The 19,493-nt window shown below is 45.7% G+C and overlaps 1 protein-coding gene across 1 annotated transcript in view; it reads left to right on the top strand.

The window, feature by feature from the left end:
* The first annotated feature begins 472 nt into the window (after positions 1-472).
* The window catches only part of PAFAH1B1 (platelet activating factor acetylhydrolase 1b regulatory subunit 1), a 110,889-nt gene continuing 91,868 nt past the window's right edge, over positions 473-19,493 (top strand). The window contains exon 1 of the mRNA XM_010388485.2: positions 473-880. The gene's annotated coding sequence lies outside the window, so the exon portion shown is untranslated. The remainder of the gene's footprint in view (positions 881-19,493) is intronic.

Below are 19,493 nucleotides of genomic sequence, written 5' to 3'. Positions count from 1 at the left end.
TCCTCCCAAGCCGACCAACCTACTCCCTTCCCTCATTTCCCCCCAAACTGGGAAATCATCTCGTAGGCCGGAGGCAGAAAGGGACGGTAAGTGGCCGGGCCCCGCTGCCTCTCGCGCCTCCCGGGGCCCGCCACGCACGGTGCCAACCGGTCCCCGCGGTCGGCCGCATGAACGCAAAAGCAGGGCAGGGAGGTGAGCAGAGCCAGAGTTCAGAAGGGGCCACAAGTTAGACGAGGGGCTAGGAAAAAAGAGCCTTTCCCAAGGTTACAGAAGCGTGCGGAGCGTGAGAAGCAGCACCTCGCGCGCAGACTCGCCCGCCGGCCCGGGGGCACCGCGGAGCCGCCCACCCGCTAGAAGGCAGCGCGGCCCCGGCTCGGCCCAGCCCGGCGCATGCGCCGCAGCCCCTCCTCCGCTCCCGGCGCCCGCCCCTCCCTCTTCCTGGCGGGTCTGGGGCGGCGGCGGCGGTGGCGGCGGCGGCGGCGGCGGCGGCGCGGTGACGTCAGGGCGTTGGGGCAGCTCCTGTGACAGACGGAGCTGGAGCGGCGGGGCGGCGGCGGAGTCCGGCGGCCGGGAGAGCGAGTGAGCGAGCGGAGGAGCAGCGACCCGGGGGTCTAGGGAGCGAGAAGGAGAAGGAGGGGAGCGCTCGGGCGCGAGCGAGAGAAACCGCGAGCGCCGAGCTTGGGCTCGAGCCCCGGAACGGCTGAGGAGCCCGCCCGCTCCCCTCCCCTCCCCCTCCCCGGGCCCGGGCCCAGCGCGCCATCCTCCCCCCCTCCTTCCCTCCTTCCCTCCTTCCTCCCTCCCCTCTCCCTCCCCCTCCCCCGCCGGTGGATGGGAGTGAAGGACGGAAGAGGCCCTGCGGAGGCGGCGGTGCAGCGCTCCGGTAAGGCGGCGCGGGTCTGCGCCCTCCCCTCTGTCTCCTCCACCGCGCCCGGGCGGCTGCAGGCCGGACCCGGCGGCCTGACGATGTGGCTGCGCCGGTCCCCTCCCTCCCATTCTCCCCTCCCCCTGCCGCCGCCGCCGCCGCCGCCTCCTCCTCCTTCTTCTTCTCTCCTCGCTCTCAAAATGGCGGCCGCGACGGCCGTTGAGTGAGAGACCCGGAGGAGGGGGACTGTCCGGGGAGGGCGCTGCCCTCGCTCCTCTCCTCCCGGGCCCGGCTCTGGGGGCTGCCGGCGCCGCTGCGACCCCCCCCGCGGCCCTCCCCAAGAAGGGATCTCCCTCCTCCCTCGGTGACTTAGCAAGAAAAGTATTCTTGGGTAGGAAGGGCGTGGGGACCAGGTAGCTCTCTGATCCTGGGGAAAGGGCTCGGCCCTGCTCTCTCCGGCCGCAGAGACGAGCACCGCAGTCCCCACCCCACCCTCCGTTGTCGGCTCGGGGACCGGCTCAGCCCCTCGCCGCCGGGGCACCCATTGGGCCTTCCAGGCATTCCGTCCCCAACTGGTCCTTAAGATGGGGTGGACCAGCGGAGGGTGGCCCGCCGTCTCCCTGGCCCCCAGTGCGGCGGTCCAGCCTCAGCACCCGCCGAGGAGAGGCAGCCCGGCCCACCGAGCAATCCGCAGCATCCACCCACCGAATCTGGCAGGATTTTCTTTCTGCCACCGGCTTCTCGATCGGGAGTTGCCTTTTGATGCTGTGAACATTCAGCTTCGAGGCTCCCTGCCATTCTCCTTCATCTAATCTCATCTCCCTGCCCCTTTGGGAAACGCAGTGCCCTCTTAGCTTCCCACATGAGAAAATGCCTTTGAGGTGGTCGGCACATTTTGACTCTGCCCCTCTGAACGTAACAGTAGAGGGGAAGAGGTTTTCAGTATTCAGTAGGAGAGAGCAAGGTACCTTAGCTTTATTTGTTATGCTGCCTTTCTTCAGTGACTTAGCAAGAAACTCCTTGGGAAGAGGGCAGGAAATTTTCTTTTGGGGTTTGGGCCCAATTTATATCCGTCTTTTGGTTAAGAAAATATGCCTTTGAAGAGGAGGACCAGATTTGTGGTCTCGTTCTCAATGGGCGATGTCATGCCAAGGTCCCCCCTCCCTCTTTCCTTAAGTGGCAATCCGGACAAATAGAGATACTACTGTTATTCCCATCTCTCCTTTAAGCACACCGTCTTTGAGATTCATAAGGTTTTAAACGCCAAACAAAAAATTGGTGCCATTTTTGGCAATTCTATTTTTGTTGGGGAAGTGAGTTATTTTGTGTGAATTTCTTTTCGAGGCTAGGGCGGAGGAGACACTGCTTGGGCCTTTCATACCAGTAATAATGTCATCCCTCCCTTTTTGCCACAGGAGTGTTTGCTTTTTTTTTTTTTTTTTTTTTTTTTTTTTGCTGCAGCAGGGCTTGATCGCTGCGGGGTCCAGTCTCGTAATCAGGAAAATTTCCTGTTGACTGTGTCATAGTGATGTTGAATATATAGTAAAAGCTTTTACTTAAAAAATTCTGATTTGGTTTTAAGGCATCAGCTAGCTTTTAATCTCTAATGGGTGTCTTTTAGGACACGGTTTCACAAAATAATTGGCAGTTGGAAATTGCAGTTTTTAATAAAGCAGAAGAGTAATCTGTATTTAGGGTGATTTCTTTCGTGTTCATTAATGATCATTGTTTGGATTGCTCAGAAGGGGGGAGTCTCCTAAAAGAAATTTAAGGCTGGTATATATTTTTTAAAACCAGAAAGGAACCCAGTTTTTCACATGAAGTATTTCTGTATATGCTGATTTTGATGGAGCAAGCCCTACATTGGTACCTCCCCCCACATCCTTTTTAAAAAAAATGGGCTAATATGTGTGGATGCTGTGAACAGCCATTGAGCCGAGAAGACTGGGTGGAGTAAGGGAGCAGAAGCTGTGAAATGCTGGATTGCCCTTTCAGAGCGTCTTTCTCTAGCTTGTGTTTTGTAAGGTTATTTGATATGAATGGTTGCTACAGCTAAGTCATTTCTCTGTCGTAAATCTTAAAATCTAATGTTTTCCACCTTTTTTTCATGATGGACATTGAATGATTGAAATAAAAAGCAATGTCCTTGCTTTAAAATAGACACTTATTGTCTCTGTATTTGTCCCTGTGTGTGTGTATATATTAATATATAAAGATACACATACATCTACACTCTTGTTAATGTTTTTTATTATTCTAGTCATGTAAGTATAAATTAATGTCAGAAATATTTGGCAAGAAATAGGAGGTACAGGAAAACTGCAAAAATCTAAGAAGAATACTGCAATTGTTTTACTTAAAACAGTAAATCTATTTGCGATTTTAAAATAGTGAACATAAAAGGTGGGGAAAAAAAGGAAAAGATAATTTGCATGAAAGGCCGTTTAGACCTTTTCTCTTGTGTTGCTCCTTGAAAGGGACCTTTTTGTGAGATACTGTCATAAGAGGGTAGGTCATTTTAATGCCTTGTATCAAGCATTCACATGAGTAGACATCTTCAAAAGAATTTCACATATATGTGGTAAATGATTTTGATTTAGCCTTATGAATGCTTGTCAGTGTATGATTTGTTTTTGCATTTTTGTTCTTTTTACTATGATTAGAAAGTAGAAGAGTTAGTATGGTGAGGAAATGAGTAAGGTTGGGAATGATAATTCACTTTATTATGTGTCTGACCTATCCCTATTCCTACTGTTTGTAGGTATCAAAGCACACTAAGGTCCAGGTGCAATGGCTCACGCCTGTAATCTCAGCACTGGGGAGCCCGAGGCGGGTGGATCACCTGAGGTCAGGAGTTGGAGACCAGACTGACCAATATGGTGAAACCCAGTCTCTACTAAAAATAAAAAAAATTAGCTGGGTGTCGTGCCATGCGCCTGTAGTCCCAGCTGCTCGGGAGGCTGAGACAGGAGAATAGATTGAACCCGGGAGGCGGAGGTTGCAGTGAGCCGAGATCATGCCACTACACTCCAGCCTGGTGACAGAGCAAGACTCTGTCAGAAACAAACAAACAAAACCCCGCACACTAAGAGTGGTGATTTTTCAGTAGATTATTAATCAGGAGCTTAAGATAATTTGACGTAAATAAGAGAGTTTTAGTTCCAAGTGTATGTAGTGTTTTTTGATACATGTTGCAGAATGTTATGCTTAATTTGGACATTAATTTTTAAAATTATTCATAGTTCTTATATACAACTTTTAATGAGATTGGAAGGAATTTTTTAGTACAATTATTTGTTACCTGCTTTTCCAGATAAAATATCTCTAGTTTAAAGAGATTTTGAGATGTTTCTGGGAAGGAAAAATCAGAACCATAATTTTTGGTTTTCTATTTAGAACATCCGTGTCTGTTTTTTTTGTTTTTTTTTTTTTTGAGGTGGAGTCTTGCTCTGTTGCCCAGGCTGGAGTGCAGTGGCGTGATCTCGGCTCACTGTAACCTCTGCCTTCTAGGTTCAAGCGATTCTCTTGCCTCAGCCTCTGGAGTAGTTGGGATTACAGGTGCCTGCCGCTACACCTGGTTAATTTTTGTGTTTTTAGTAGAGATGGGGTTTCACCGTGTTGGCCAGGTTGGTCTTGAACTCCTGACCTCGTGATCCGCCTGCCTCTGCCCCCTAGAGTTCTGGGATTACAGGCGTGAGCCACCATGCCCTTCCCTGTTTTCAATTTTTAAAAATAATATAAATGTCTCTCTCTCAGTTGTATACTAAGTGACAGAGAGACAGAAAGAGAGTGTGTGTGTGTGTGTGTGTGTGTCTGTGTGTGTGTCTGTGTGTGTGAGACTTTATGGCTTATATTTTAAGTGTCCAGCAAAAAATAAGACCCTCTTGTTTACATGTGGTTCATCTTATTCACAGTTTGTCGTCTTTGTCAATAAGCCATGGACGCTATAGAAATTGTCAACATTAAGATGAAGCTGTCTGGCCAGACACAGTGGCTCACGCTTATAATCCCAGAAATTTGGGAGGCCCTAGGCAGGTGGATCTCCTGAGGTCAGGAGTTCAAGACCAGCATGGCCAACATGGTGAAACCCTGTCTCTACTAAAAATACAAAAAAATTAGCCGGGCGTGGTGGCACACACCTGTAGTTCCAGCTACTGGGGAGACTGAGGCAGGAGAATCACTTGAACCCGGGAGGCGGAGGTTTCATTGAGCCGAGATCGCACCATTCCACTCCAGCCTAGGCAACAAGAGCGAAACTCCATCTCAAAAATAAATAAATAAATAAAACAAGATGAAGATGTCTTAAAAAACAAACCCAAAGCAAAATCTTAGGGCAGAGTGAATTTTCCATATCTTCCCATTGAGTTCTAAAGCAGTGAGTCATGCGCTCTTTTGCCAAAGGGACTTGGGGCTGGGTTGGTTTTAAACCAAGCTGGCCATTTCTGCTTCTGGTCCTAAAGTATTTTTTACTTGCCTGTACGTCCCTGTTACAAAAAAAATTCATTATGACAGGTAACTTATTTTTATGTGCTTTGGAAAGAGAGAAATAGTTAAGTTTTGAAGTGGAAATTCTTTGCCACTGTTCTTATTATGTCATCTACAATACAACTGTTACTTTTTTTTTTTTTAAACTTAGAAAGGTGCTCTATTTAAAATAAAGCTAATGGTATATAATATGAGTTCTGAAAAAAGGCGGACCTACCGTTCTCCAGAAGATGTTTAGCTGTAAATTGAATCCTCATCATTGAAGGCCAAACATTTTGAGAAATCTGTATTTCATAAAGAAAGATGCTGCATTATGTAAGCATAATAGTTAACTGCAGTGAAGGCTTTTTGGATTGTTCTGACTTTGTTGCTGGTTTGATGTGGCACTTTTTGGCTAGTCATTGAAATGGAACTTTAGTTTAACTTCTGTTACATATGTAATTTTTAACCTTGGTGTAGCAGTTATAGAATTTAATTGATATTTGTGAAATGCTTTATATTCATTGGTGGCAGGCATCATAAGCACTTATTATTTTATTTCGTGTTTTCTTTTTAAAAGATGGTGGCTTCTTGTTGAAACTTACCTAGATAGGACTAATCTGCATTTGTCAAGGATGCTTCTGGAATGGTACTCTCTATTGTCATTTAACATTGTCATAAACATTTCTCTAGAACTTTATAAATATTGAGCCTGGTACTCATTTGTTCTGTCAGCTACTTTTTGAGGTAGATTGGTATTTTTACAGATGAGAGAACTAAAATGCAGAGAATTCCTTTTCCTGTCGAATGTTAGGTTAGTGACTAGAATAAGGTAAATATTGTAGTCTCAGAACTCTTGGGTACTGCTTTGTAAGATCACACATTCCTTCTTTCTATAACGATTGGACTTCTTAATCTTTGTTTTTTTTTTTTTTTTTTTCGAGACGGAGTCTTGCTCTGCTGCCCAGGCTGGAGTGCAGTGGCCGGCTCTCAGCTCACTGCAAGCTCCGCCTCCTGGGTTCACGCCATTCTCCTGTCTCAGCCTCCCGAGTAGCTGGGACTACAGGCGCCCGCCTCGTCGCCCGGCTAGTTTTTTGTATTTTTTTTAGTAGAGACGGGGTTTCACCGTATTAGCCAGGATGGTCTCGATCTCCTGACCTCATGATCCGCCCGTCTCGGCCTCCCAAAGTGCTGGGATTACAGGCTTGAGCCACCGCGCCCGGCCCTTAATCTTTGTTAATCTCTTCTAAAATGGTGAAAGTTGGTGGCATTTATTGCCTGCATCATTTAAATTGGCGTTTATTAACATATGGTCTTGTATTGTTGACTGCTTTGCATGTATAAGCCTTTTGGCATTTGAGTAGCTTCTCCCAAAAATGCCTAATACTGCTTTACAGATAGTATTGGTAAGTAAATAAGTACTAGTTGCATTTGACTGAACGAAGGATTATATGAAAGGAAATGTGCTATCCTGAAGATCTCTGTAATAGTTAGCTCCAGTGATCTCGAGAGAATTAAGGTGATGGAAGGAAGAGTGGCCGCCTTTCCTATACGGAGATTTTATGTTCTCTGAGGGAATGGTGTTACACTTTGACAGAATTCTTAAGTATAAAAAGTGAATTAACTCAACTGGACAAATTACCTATACATTTTGATTATCTGCTTTTGGGGCTCTTATGTTAAACAGTAATTGACAGTTAACTGAGGCCATTCAGAAGTTTTCTGAGACTTTTTACAAAAGTAAAATTAAGAATCTTTGAACATTTTAAGAAATTTAATTTTTGAAAGCATTGTAGAAAATTGTATGTTTATTAAAATTTTACAGTGTGGATTAATCAATTTTTAACCTTTTTTTTTTTGAGATAAGAGTCTCACTTCATCACCCACGCTGGAGTGCAGTAGCTCTATCTCAGCTCACTGCAACCTCCACCTCCTGGGTTCAAGCGATTCTTATGCCTCAGTCTTCCGAGTAGCTGGGATCACAGGTGCATACCACCACGGATGGCTAATTTTTGTATTTTTACTAGAGAACTCCTGGCCTCAAGTGATCCGCCTGAGTTGGCCTTCCAAAGTGCTGGGATTACAGATGTGAGCCACCACACCCAGCCCAATCCATTTTTAATCTAAGGCAAAGATAGAAGAATATGTTTTATGGGCTAGGTACGGTGGCTCATGCCTATAATCCCAGCACTTTGGGAGGCCAACGCGGACAGAAGGCGATCAGGAGTTCCAGACCAGCCTGGCCAACATGGTGCAACCCTGTCTCTACTAAAAATACAAAAATTAGCCAAGTGTGGTGGCGGGCACCTATAATCCCAGCTACTTGGGAGACTGAGACGGGATAATCACTTGAACCCAGGAGGCGGAGGCTGCAGTAAGCCGAAATTATGCCATTGCACTCTAGCCTGGGCAACAAGAGTGAAACTCTATCTCAAAAAAAAAAAAAAAAAAGAATATGTTTTATGATATGCTAGTGTTTTATCTATTTCTCTTTTCATATTTTTATAAAAAATATGCTAACTACAAAAGAAAGAAGGTGGAGATAAATGAGTTAGATGTTTTGATTATTTAGTATTTTGGTTAACTTTTCTTTTTCTTTTTGAGACGGAGTCTTGCTCTGTTGCCCAGACTGTAGTATGGTGGCGCAATCTCGGCTCGCTGCAACCTCCGCCTCCTGGGTTCAAGCAATTTTTCTGCTTCAGCCTCCCTAGTAATAGCTGGAATTATAGGCATGTGCCACCACGGCCGGCTAATTTTTTATTTTTTATTTTATTTTATTTTATTTTATTTATTTTTTTTTGAGGCGGAGTCTTGCTCTGTCGCCCAGGCTGGAGTGCAGTGGCCGGATCTCAGCTCACTGCAAGCTCCACCTCCCGGGTTCCCGCCATTCTCCTGCCTCAGCCTCCTGAGTAGCTGGGACTACAGGTGCCCGCCACCTCGCCCGGCTAGTTTTTTTATTTTTAGTAGAGACGGGGTTTCACTGTGTTCGCCAGGATGGTCTCGATCTCCTGACCTTGTGATCCGCCCGTCTCGGCCTCCCAAAGTGCTGGGATTACAGGCTTGAGCCACCGCGCCCGTCCTAATTTTTTATTTTTAGTAGAGACGGGGTTTCGCCATATTGGCCAGGCTGGTCTCGAACTCCTGACCTCAGGTGATCCGCCCACTTCGGCCTCTGAAATTGCTAGGATTACAGGTGTGAGCTACCACGCCTGGCCTTGGTTAACTTTTTATGGGTGAGAAAAGGCTATTATACATTTAGCATTGTCAGAGAAAATGAAATAATCTGTTGACTAAACCCATATATGAATATTTATTTATTTATTTATCTTTCGAGAATGAGTCTCGCTCTTGTTGCCCAGGCTGGAGTGCAATGGTGCGATCTTGGCTCACCGCAGCCTCTGCCTTTTGGGTTCAAACAATTCCCCTGCCTCAGCCTCCTGAGTAGCTGGGATTACAGGCATCTGCCACCATGCCCAGTGAAGGTTTTTGTATTTTTCATAGAGATGGGGTTTCACCTCATTGGCCAGGCTGGTCTCGAATTCCTGACCTAGTGATCTGCCCTCCTTGGCCTCCCAAAGTGCTGGGATTACAGGCGTGAACCACTGTGCCCAGCCACACCTGGCTAATTTTTGTTTTTTTGTTTTTTGAGGCAGAGTCTCACAATCTTGTCGCCCAGGCCAGAGTGCAATGGCGCGATCTCGACTTACTTCAACCTCCGCCTCCTGGATTCAAGCAATTCTCCTGCCTCAGCCTCCCGAGTAGCTGAGATTACAGGTGCCTGCCAGCACGCCTGGCTAATTTTTGTATTTTTAGTAGAAATGGGGTGTCACCATGTTGGCCTGGCAGGCCTTGAACTCCTGACCTCAGGTGATCCTCGTGCCTCGGTCTCCCAAAGTGCTGGGATTGCAGGTATGCACCACTGTGTCTTGCCTAATTTTTGTATTTTCTGTAAGAAGTGAGGTCTTGCCATGTTGCCCAGGCCAGTCTCAAACTCCTAGCCTAAGCAAACTGCCTCAAGCCATGTGCTCACCCCAACCTTTCGGTGTCCTAGAATTACACAGGCATGAGCCACTGCCCTCAGCCTAAGAAATTTTTTTTTTTTTTTTTTGAGACGGAGTCTCGCTCTGTCTCCCTGGCTGGCTGGAGTGCAGTGGCACGATCTTGGCTCACTGCAAGCTCCGCCTCCCAGGTTCACGCCATTCTCCTGCCTCAGCCTCCCGAGTAGCTGGGACTACAGGCGCCCGCCACTGCGCCCAGCTAATTTTTTGTATTTTTAGTAGAGATGGGGTTTTACCGTTTCACCGTGGTCTCAATCTCCTGACCTTGTGATCCGCCCGCCTCGGCCTCCCGAAGTGCTGGGATTACAGGCATGAGCCACCGCGCTCAGCCAAGAAAAAATATTTTTAAAGTTGACAAATGTAGAAATAAGGAGCTAAGATTTGTCAAAGAGATGAATAAGTAATGAAATATTCTGGTTATCAAAGTTTATCATATATGAATGAACAGTGAAACAATGGGAAATAACACAATTAACAAATTTTAATTTGTCTTTAATGGTTCAGCAGTCACTTAAAAATTTTTACATTATTACCGTGATGCTATAATCTTTATCATCACAAATCCCAACGTAAAAATAAAAAAAAAACCCACATAATAAAATGATTATTCAAGCTTTCTGGCTCTTCGACTTGGGCTAAATAAGTGTTCTGCATAATGTATGTCCTTAAAGAGAAATTATCTCCACCGACTGAAAAAAAGAAAGAAAACAGCAAGGACCTGTAAATGTGAGAGTTTCAACAGGCCTGTAGTTCCCATTTTTATGGAAGCATCGTAATACCACCCCAAGACATCAAATGCCACTAGCACAGAAGACACCTAAGATCCAAAGTTCTTAGAAGAATATTGCTTTTAAAAACATCAGAAATAAGGCTGGGCGCGGTGGCTCAAGCCTGTAATCCCAGCACTTTGGGAGGCCGAGTCGGGCGGATCACGAGGTCAGGAGATCGAGATCATCCTGGCTAACACGGTGAAACCCCGTCTCTACTAAAAAGTACAAAAAACTAGCCGGGCGAGGTGGCGGGCGCCTGTAGTCCCAGCTACTCGGGAGGCTGAGGCAGGAGAATGGCGTAAACCCGGGAGGCGGAGCTTGCAGTGAGCTGAGATCTGGCCACTGCACTGCAGCCTGGGCGACAGAGCAAGACTCTGCCTCAAAAAAAAAAAAAAAAATCAGAAATAATACTTTACGTGGGACTCAACCTTGACTTTTTTCTTTCTTCCTCTATATTCAATTACCTTGTCTTGCCAATTTTATCTTCCCAATATTTGTTGAGTTAGTCCCCTTCTGTCCATACTTAACCATTACTACTACTACCGTCATAGTTCACATAATCTCTTACCCAACTAATTTCACATACTCTCTCTTAACTCCTGTCTTGCCCTGTTAACATCTTTGTGCTACATAGTCCCCGGTCATCTATCTAAAATGCAATCTGACCATATCACACTTCGCTACTTAAAAAGAACCCTTCCTTAGGCCGGGCACGATGGCTCAAGCCTGTAATCCCAGCACTTAGGGAGGCCGAGACGGGCGGAACACGAGGTCAGGAGATCGAGACCATCCTGGCTAATAGAGTGAAACCCTGTCTCTACTAAAAAAATACAAAAAAACTAGCCGGGCGAGGTGGTGGGCGCCTGTAGTCCCAGCTACTCGGGAGGCTGAGGCAGGAGAATGGCGTAAACCCGGGAGGCGGAGCTTGCAGTGAGCCGAGATCCGGCCACTGCACTCCAGCCTGGGCAACAGAGCGAGACTCCATCTCAAAAAAAAAAAAAAAAAAAAAAAACCCTTCCTTGGCTCCCTTTGTATTTACTTAACAAATATTTACTTAGCACTTACTAATATGCCAGGCACTGTTTTAAGTGCTTTACAAATACTCCTTTACTCCTCACAACATTCTAGGAGAATTTAGTGAGCCCTTTGTAACACTGAATAGCAGAGCTGAAAGTCAAACCTCAGGTACGGAGGCTCCAGTGTTGGAGCTTTCAGCCACTGTACTGTGCTGACTCCCTCTTTCCTGTAGTCCACATACTTTAACACACTTTTCAAGGTCTTCAATCACTTCGTTTCATTTCTAATCAAGCCCCACCTTACTCACTCTAGTGTATATATGCCTTCTCCCTCCCCACTGTGTGATCTTTATGATTCTACTCCTGCTGTCCTCTCTGTCTAAAGCAACTTCTAGTATCTCAGAACAGAGTGCAGTGAATACATTTTGACAAAAGAATGATTTTTTTTTTTTTTGAGACAGGGTCTGACTCTGTTGCCCAGGCTGGAGTGCAGTGGCTAACTACAACTCTCCAAATCCTGTGCTCAAGCAATCTTCTCGCCTCAGCTTCCCAAGTAGCTGGGTCTACAGGCCCACGCCACCATGTCCGGGTAATTTTTGTATTTTTCAAAATATAGGCCAGGTGCAGTGGCTCACGCCTGTAATTCCAGCACTTGGGGAGGCCGAGGCAGGTGGATCACCTGAGGTCAGGAGTTCGAGACCAACCTGGCTAACATGGTGAAACCTCGTCTCTACTAAAAATAAAAAAAAATTAGCCGGGCATGGTGGTGGATGCCTGTAATCCCAGGTACTTGGGAGGCTGAGGCAAGAGAATTGCTTGAATCCAGGAGGCGGAGATTGCACTGAGCCGAGATTACACCCCTGTACTCCAGCCTGGGCAACAAGAGCAAAACTCTTGTCTCAAGAAAAAAAAAAGTATGTATGTATGTATGTAGACACACATACACACACACACACACACACACATTGTTTTTATTCAATTTCATAAGAAGGGGGGAAAATCTTGATTGACATTGGATAATTTGAAATTTTCTCCAGATTCTTTTTTTTTTTTGGGAGACGGAGTCTCACTCTATCTCCTAGACTGGAGTGCAGTGGTGCGATGTCGGCTCACTGCAACCTCCACCTCCCAAGTTCAAGTGCTTCTGCCTCAGCCTCCTGAGTAGCTGGGGTTACAGGTATGCGCAACCATGCTCGGCTAATTTTTGTATTTTTAGTAGAGATGGGATTTCACCCTGTTGGTCAGGCTGATCTCGACCTCCTGACCCCATGATCCTCCCACCTTGGCCTCCCAAAGTGCTAGGATTACAGGCATGAGCCATTGCACCCGGCCAGATTCTTTTTATTTGATTTTTTTTCAGATAGAGTTTGACTCTTGTCACCCAGGAGTATGGTGGCACAATTTTGGCTCATTGCAACCTCCACCTCCCGGGTTCAAGAGATTTTCCTGCCTTAGCCTCCTGAGTAGCTGGGATTACAAGCATGTGCCACCATGCGCGGCTAATTTTTGTATTTTTAGTAGAGACGGGGTTTCACCATATTGACCAGGCTAGTCTCCAACTCCTGACGTCCAGTCCCCCCCGCCTCGGCCTCCCAAAGTGCTGGAGTTACAGGTGTGAGCCACTGCACCCTACCAAGATTCTTAATAAAATGATTAAATGGCTAGGAAAGTCAGTGTACTTGATATTTTAAAGGTGTCATGAGTTCTTATGGTATACCTTGTATATGATCTGTGTCACTTAGGCTATTGCACAGCCCATCAAATCTCCCCACTGAAAACAGCCAAAAGATGATGCTTGATCTGAATCTTAAAGAATGAATAATTGTGCCAGACGCGGTGGCTCATGCCTGTAATCCCAGCACTTTGAGAGACTGAGGTGGGTGGATCACTTGAGGTCAGGAGTTCGAGACCAGCCTGGCTAACATGGTGAAGCCCTGTCTGTATTAAAAATACACAAGCCGGGCACAGTGGCTCATGCCTGTAATCCCAGCACTTTGGGAGGCCGAGACGGGCGGATCACGAGGTCAGGAGATCGAGACCATCCTGGCTAACATGGTGAAACCCTGTCTCTACTAAAAATACAAAAAATTAGCCAGGTGTGGTGTCGGACACCTATAGTCCCAGCTACTCGGAGGCTGAGGCAGGAGAATGGCTTGAACCTGGGAGGTGGAGCTTGCAGTGAGATTAAAAATACACAAATTAGCCGGGTGTGGTGGCGCATGCCTGTAATCCCAGCTACTCCGGAGGCTGAGGCTGGAGAATCGCGTGACCAGGGACGAGTATTGGAGTGATTGGAGATGGCCACTGCGCTCCAGACTGCTGAGCGACAGCAAGACTCTGTCTCAAAAAAAAAAAAAAAAAAAAAAAAGAATAATTGGAGTGAACGTGGGAGGTTGTTTTAGGTAGAGGGAACAGCAACATACATAGTCACAAAAGCTTGAGAAACTATTTTGTGTATGCTGGTAATAGTTTGGAAGAGGGGATTGTAGAATTTGAGATTGGAGAGGCATGTCTGAGCCAGATTGATACAATTTGTATATTCTGTAGAGCTTGTAGGCAAGTTGGAAGTCATTAAACAGTTTCAGGCAAAAACAAGCATTATGGGATGATGTGTATTTTAGAGAGATTATGTGGGTGGCAATGAGGAATGTGGATTTTGGAGGTCATGTAGACCTTTTCAGGAAATAACGATTAGTGCTTGAAGCAAGACATTGACAATGAAGGTTGTTGAGTGGAGAACGGTTTAGGAGGTCCAGTTGTGAATGAGTAGTGTGATGGGAGAGGCAAGTTTAAGCAATTCAGATTTGTAGTTTGGGTGACTGAGTGGAACTGAGAAACTAGGTGTTATTAGCCAAAACAGAGAATAAGAGGAGGAGTTGTATAGAATATTACGTAAAGCAGCCAGATAAATGTTCCTGAACCACAGTTTTCAAGTCACTTTGTTGCCAGAAACCCATCATCAGCTTTTTACTGTCTTTAATGAAAAGGCGAAGAACACAATGGCAAAATGTACTGAATAGGTGTTTGTTGACTCCTAAATGGGCACTCAAATACTTTCCTTACATGTCCTGGCTTCTCATCCTTTTTCTTATTGCCTTCCACGTCTACTGTGATTCAGCTTTGGGAAGATATTTTCTGTTCCTTTTGCTACTTTGTTCCTGCCCCGCCCCCCTTATGCTTCAAATATGCCTACCAGGTTTTCCATTTCCAGGCAGTCTTTTCTAATTTTTTTCACCTGGAAGAAACTTTCTTTTCTCTGAGTTCGTAATCTTATAATAAGTACCTACTTTTCTCTTATAGCATATATAAAATATATTATCTGACTTGTCAAGTGAGTTAATGCATTTAAAGAGTCTAGGAATGACACCTAGAACATAGTAAGTACTCTATGAATGTTGTTATGGTGGTGATTGGTGGTGATGATGATTAAGATGAGGTGACCTTTACTTTCTGCTTTCTTGATGGCAAAAATGATTTGTTGTCTATCCTTGGACACTAGGAAAGCAAAGTCTTTTCTTATGTATATAAAAGTGCAAAAGTGAAATGATTCTTGAGCTGTAGGTGAGGGATATACAAAGGTAGACAAGCCCTTACATATTGACTATTTTGTTAAGCTTCACCACAGCTGTTTGAGGTAGGTGGTAGTATTTGTCCCTTTTTAAAAATGGGTAAAGGGGTTAGGAAGTTTGCAAATTTCCCCAAGGTCACACAGTTTGTAAGGAGCCAGGTTGATGTATGAATCTTAACTATTCGACTCCAAAGTTCTTCACAGGAGGGCTTCATATATGTAGGACTTACCCTTCAGGGCTTTCATTTTATGTATATTTCCAACTTGTTACCTGTCAGAAAGCCTATCATGAGACCTATGCCCAATGAAAAAAGTGCTTTTTGAGTTTTCTTTAATTTTTTTTTTTTGAGACGAAGTTTCACTCTTGTTGCCCAGGCTGGACTGCAATGTCGCAATCTTAGCTCACTGCAACCTCTGCTTCCCGGGTTCAAGCAATTCTGTCTCAGCATCCTGAGTAGCTGGAATTATGGGCCTCCGCCACCACGCCCAGCTAATTTTTGCATTTTTAGTAGAGATGGGGTTTCACCGCGTTGGCCAGGCTGGTCTTGAACTCCTGACTTCTGGCCCGCCTTGGCCTCCCAAAGTGCTGGGATTATAGGTGTGAGCCACTATGCCTGGCTAAAGTTTTATTTTGTGTATTTATAGTTTAATTTATTTTTTATTTTTATTTTGGAATATGTCAAATGTTAAAAGTACCTGCAGTAATATAACTAAATAACCATATAACTATTACCAGAATTGACAATTGACAGATGTTAACATTTTGTCATATTTGCTTCAGAGCTTTTTTTTTTTTTTTTGGAGGCAGAGTCTTGCTGTGTCACCCGGCTGAAGTGCAGTGGCGCAATCTTGGCTCACTTCAAGCTCCGCCTCCCAGGTTCACGCCATTCTCCTGCCTCAGCCTCACGAGTAGGTGGGACTGTATACAGGTGCCCGCCACCACGTCTGGCTAATTTTTTGTATTTTTAGTAGAGACAGGGTTTTGCCATGTTAGCGAGGATGGTCTTGATTTCCTGACCCTAGTGATCCATCTGCCTCAGCCTCCCGTAGTGCTGGGATTATAAGCGTGAGCCACCATGCTTGGCCTAGAGCTTTTTTTAAGAAGATATTATTACAGTTGATGTCTTTTTGTTTTTTATTTTGAGACAGAGTCTTGCTCTGTCACCAAGCTGGAGTGCAGTGGCGCAATCTCTGCTCACTGCAACCTCAGCTTCCGGGGTTCAAGAGATTCCCCTGCCCCAGCCTCCTGAGTAGGTGGGACTACAGGCACGCACCACCACGCCCAGCTAACTTTTTTGTGTGTTTTAGTAGAGACGGGGTTTCACCATGTTGGCCAGGATGGTCTCCATCTCCTGAACTCGTGATCCGCCCGCCTAGGCCTCCCAAAGTGCTGTGATTACAGGTGTGAGCCACCATGCCCGGCCTTTTTTTTGTTTTCTTTTTCTTTTTTTTCCTTTTTTAAAATGGAGTCCCGCTCTGTCACCCAGGCCGGAGTGCAGCGGCACCATCTCGGCTCACTGCAGCCTCCACCTCCCAGGTTCAAGTGATTCTCTGCCTCAGCCACCCGAGTAGCTGGGATCACAGGCCCGTACCACCACACCTGGCTAATTTTTGTACTTTTAGTAGAGACAGGGTTTCACCATGTTAACCAGGCTGGTCTCAAACTCCGGGCCTCAAGTGATCCTCCTGACTCAGCCTCCCAAAGTGCTGGGATTACAGGCGTGAATCACCACGACTGGCTTGATGTCCCTTTTGTACTTCTTTCCTTTTTTTTTTTTTTTTTTTTTTTGAGGCGGAGTCTCGCTCTGTCGCCCGGACTGGAGTGCAGTGGCCGGATCTTAGCTCACTGCAAGCTCCGCCTCCCGGGTTTACGTCATTCTCCTGCCTCAGCCTCCCGAGTAGCTGGGACTACAGGCGCCCGCCACCTCGCCTGGCCAGTTTTTTTTTTTTTTTTTTTTTTTGAGACGGAGTCTGGCTCTGTCGCCCAGGCTGGAGTGCGGTGGCCGGATCTCAGCTCACTGCAAGCTCCGCCTCCCAGGTTCACGCCATTCTCCTGCCTCAGCCTCCCAAGTAGCTGGGACTACAGGCGCCCGCCTCGTCGCCCGGCTAGTTTTTTGTATTCTTTAGTAGAGACGGGGTTTCACCGTATTAGCCAGGATGGTCTCGATCTCCTGACCTTGTGATCCTCCCGTCTCGGCCTCCCAAAGTGCTGGGATTACAGGCTTGAGCCACCGCGCCCGGCCCAGTTTTTGTATTTTTAATAGAGATGGGGTTTCACCGTGTTAGCCAGGATGGTCTCGATCTCCTGACCTTGTGATCCGCCCGTCTCGGCCTCCCAAAGTGCTGGGATTACAGGCTTGAGCCACTGCGCCCGGCTGTACTTCTTTCCAACCGTGTCCACCTTCCTCTTCTCAGTAGTAAAGTTTCTCGTAAATGTTGTATGTAGCCCTTTGTTTTATGTTTTTATGCATTTGCATTTGGGTGTATCCATAAACAATATATAGTAGTGCTTTATAGATTGTTAGAATTTACATGAATATTCTACTGTATACCTATATTAATCTACTTGGTTTTCTTTCCTGTTTTTTAGATGCATTATTGATATATGTAGATCTAGTTTAGTTGTATAATTTCTTATATATGATACCATATTTTCTTTTTTTTTTTTTTTTTTTTTTTGTGAGACAAAGTCTCACTTTCTTGTCCAAGCTGGAGTGCAGTGGCGCAATCTCAGCTCACTGCAACCTCCACCTCCCAGATTCAAGCGATTCTCCCTCAGCCTCCTGAGTAGCTGGGACTACAGACACGCACCACCATGCTCGGCTGATTTTTGTATTTTTAGTACAGACGGGGTTTCACTATGTTGGCCAGGCTAGTCTTGAACTCCTGACCTCGTGATCCACTGGCCTCAGCCTCTCAAAGTGCTGGGATTACAGGCGTGAGCCACCACACCTGGCCCTGTACCATATTTTCTTTATGTTTAGACTACAGAAATGGGCAATTAGGTTGTTTACAGCTTTTTACTATTACAGACAATGCTGCAGTGAACATAAGGAAGGTGTTTACTAATGAGATAATATGATGTGTTTATTTGGGCTGGGCGTGGTGGCTCACGTCTGTAATCTCAACACTTTGGGAGGCCAGAACAGAGGATCGCTTGAGACCAGGAATTTGGCACCTGCCTGGGCAACATAGTGAGACCCTGTCTTTACAAAGAATAAATTAGCCGGATGTGGCGGCATGTGCCTGTGGTCCCTAGGAGTTTGAGCCTGCTGTGAGCTGTGCTTGTGCCTCTGCACTCCAACCTGGACAACAGGGTGGGACCTCATCTCTAAAAATAAATGATTTGTTTGTTTTTGCACTGCAGAATTCACCCTTAGGTTAATTAAATAAAATATTTCTTCTTTGGTGATATTTATGCCTTGAGTTGAATAAAGAGAATGGATAATATTATTGCATCAATTTTAGAGTATACATTTCTAAACTTTGTTCCATTTTCTTCTGTCTCTTCAACCATTCAAACAACCCATATTTATTTATTATCTAGCCTGGGGTTGAATACTGGCAGCCTTATATTTCTCTTTGCATTGATGGTTAACATTTTTTTGAGCCAATGTTTAAAAACTAGCTGTTTTACATAAAGTCTCTATTTTTTGGTTATCCTGAAAAATTAGGAGCTCTCTCAACAGGTGGGCCATATTTTCCCATGACAACTGTTAACCTAAGCTGAATTACAGCTGCCTTCTTGAATTTTTTTCTTCCCCCCTGTGCTGGAGATAGGGTCTCATTCTGTTGCCGGGGCTGGTCTCAGACTTGTGGGCTCACGTGATCCCCCTACCTTGGCCTGCCAAAGTTCTGGGATTGCAGGAGTGAGCCACTGCACCCAGCCTCAGCTGCCTTCGTTTAGATGAGCATAAGCTCTCCAGTGGAACAAGTTTCTGGTACTCTCTGTTGGTGTTTATTATTGCCCTTGTGTTGTTTATAGTGGAGAAATACTTCTCTATTGATGACGTTTCTTTCAAAAATGACAAGAAGTATAGCATGACAGCTGTAATATTCAAGAAAAGTAGAAAAGAGTACATTTTTCTGGAAATGAAGAATTTTTTTTTGAGACGAAGTCTTACTCTGTTGCCCAGGCTGGAGTGCAGTGGCGCTATCTCGGCTCCTGCAACCTCCACCTCCCGGATTCAAGCGATTCTCCTGTCTCAGCCTCCCGAGTAGCTGGGATTACAGGTGCGAGCCACCAGGCCCAGCTAATTTTTGTATTTTTAGTAGAGATGGGGTTTCACCATGTTGGTCAGGCTGGTCTCGAACTCCTGACCTCGTGATCCGCCCGCCTCAGCCTTCCAAAGTGCTGGGATTACAGGCGTGAGCCACTGTGCCTGGGGCCGAAATGAAGAATATTTTAATATATATATTTTTTAAGACAGAGTCTTGCTCTGTCGCTCATGCTAGAGTGCAGTGATACGATCTCGGCTCACTGTAGCCTCTGGCTCCTGGGTTCAAGCAATTCTTGTGCCTTAGCCTCCCGAGTCGCTGGGATTATGGGCGTGTGCTACCATGCCCTCCTAATTTTTATATTGTTAGTAGAGACAGGGTTTCGCCATGTTGGCTATGTGGTCTTTAACTCCTGGCCTCAAATTATTTGCCTGCCTCAGTCTCCCAAAGTGATCAGATTACTGACTTGAGCCACTGTGGCTGGACAGTAATTTTGGTTTTAATTGAACTTTGAAAACGTGGCTCTATCACTGGTGT

The sequence above is a fragment of the Rhinopithecus roxellana genome, chromosome 19 (assembly GCF_007565055.1).
Source record: "Rhinopithecus roxellana isolate Shanxi Qingling chromosome 19, ASM756505v1, whole genome shotgun sequence".
NCBI classification, from domain to species: Eukaryota; Metazoa; Chordata; class Mammalia; order Primates; family Cercopithecidae; genus Rhinopithecus; species Rhinopithecus roxellana.
This window is presented reverse-complemented; position numbering and strand designations above follow the sequence as displayed.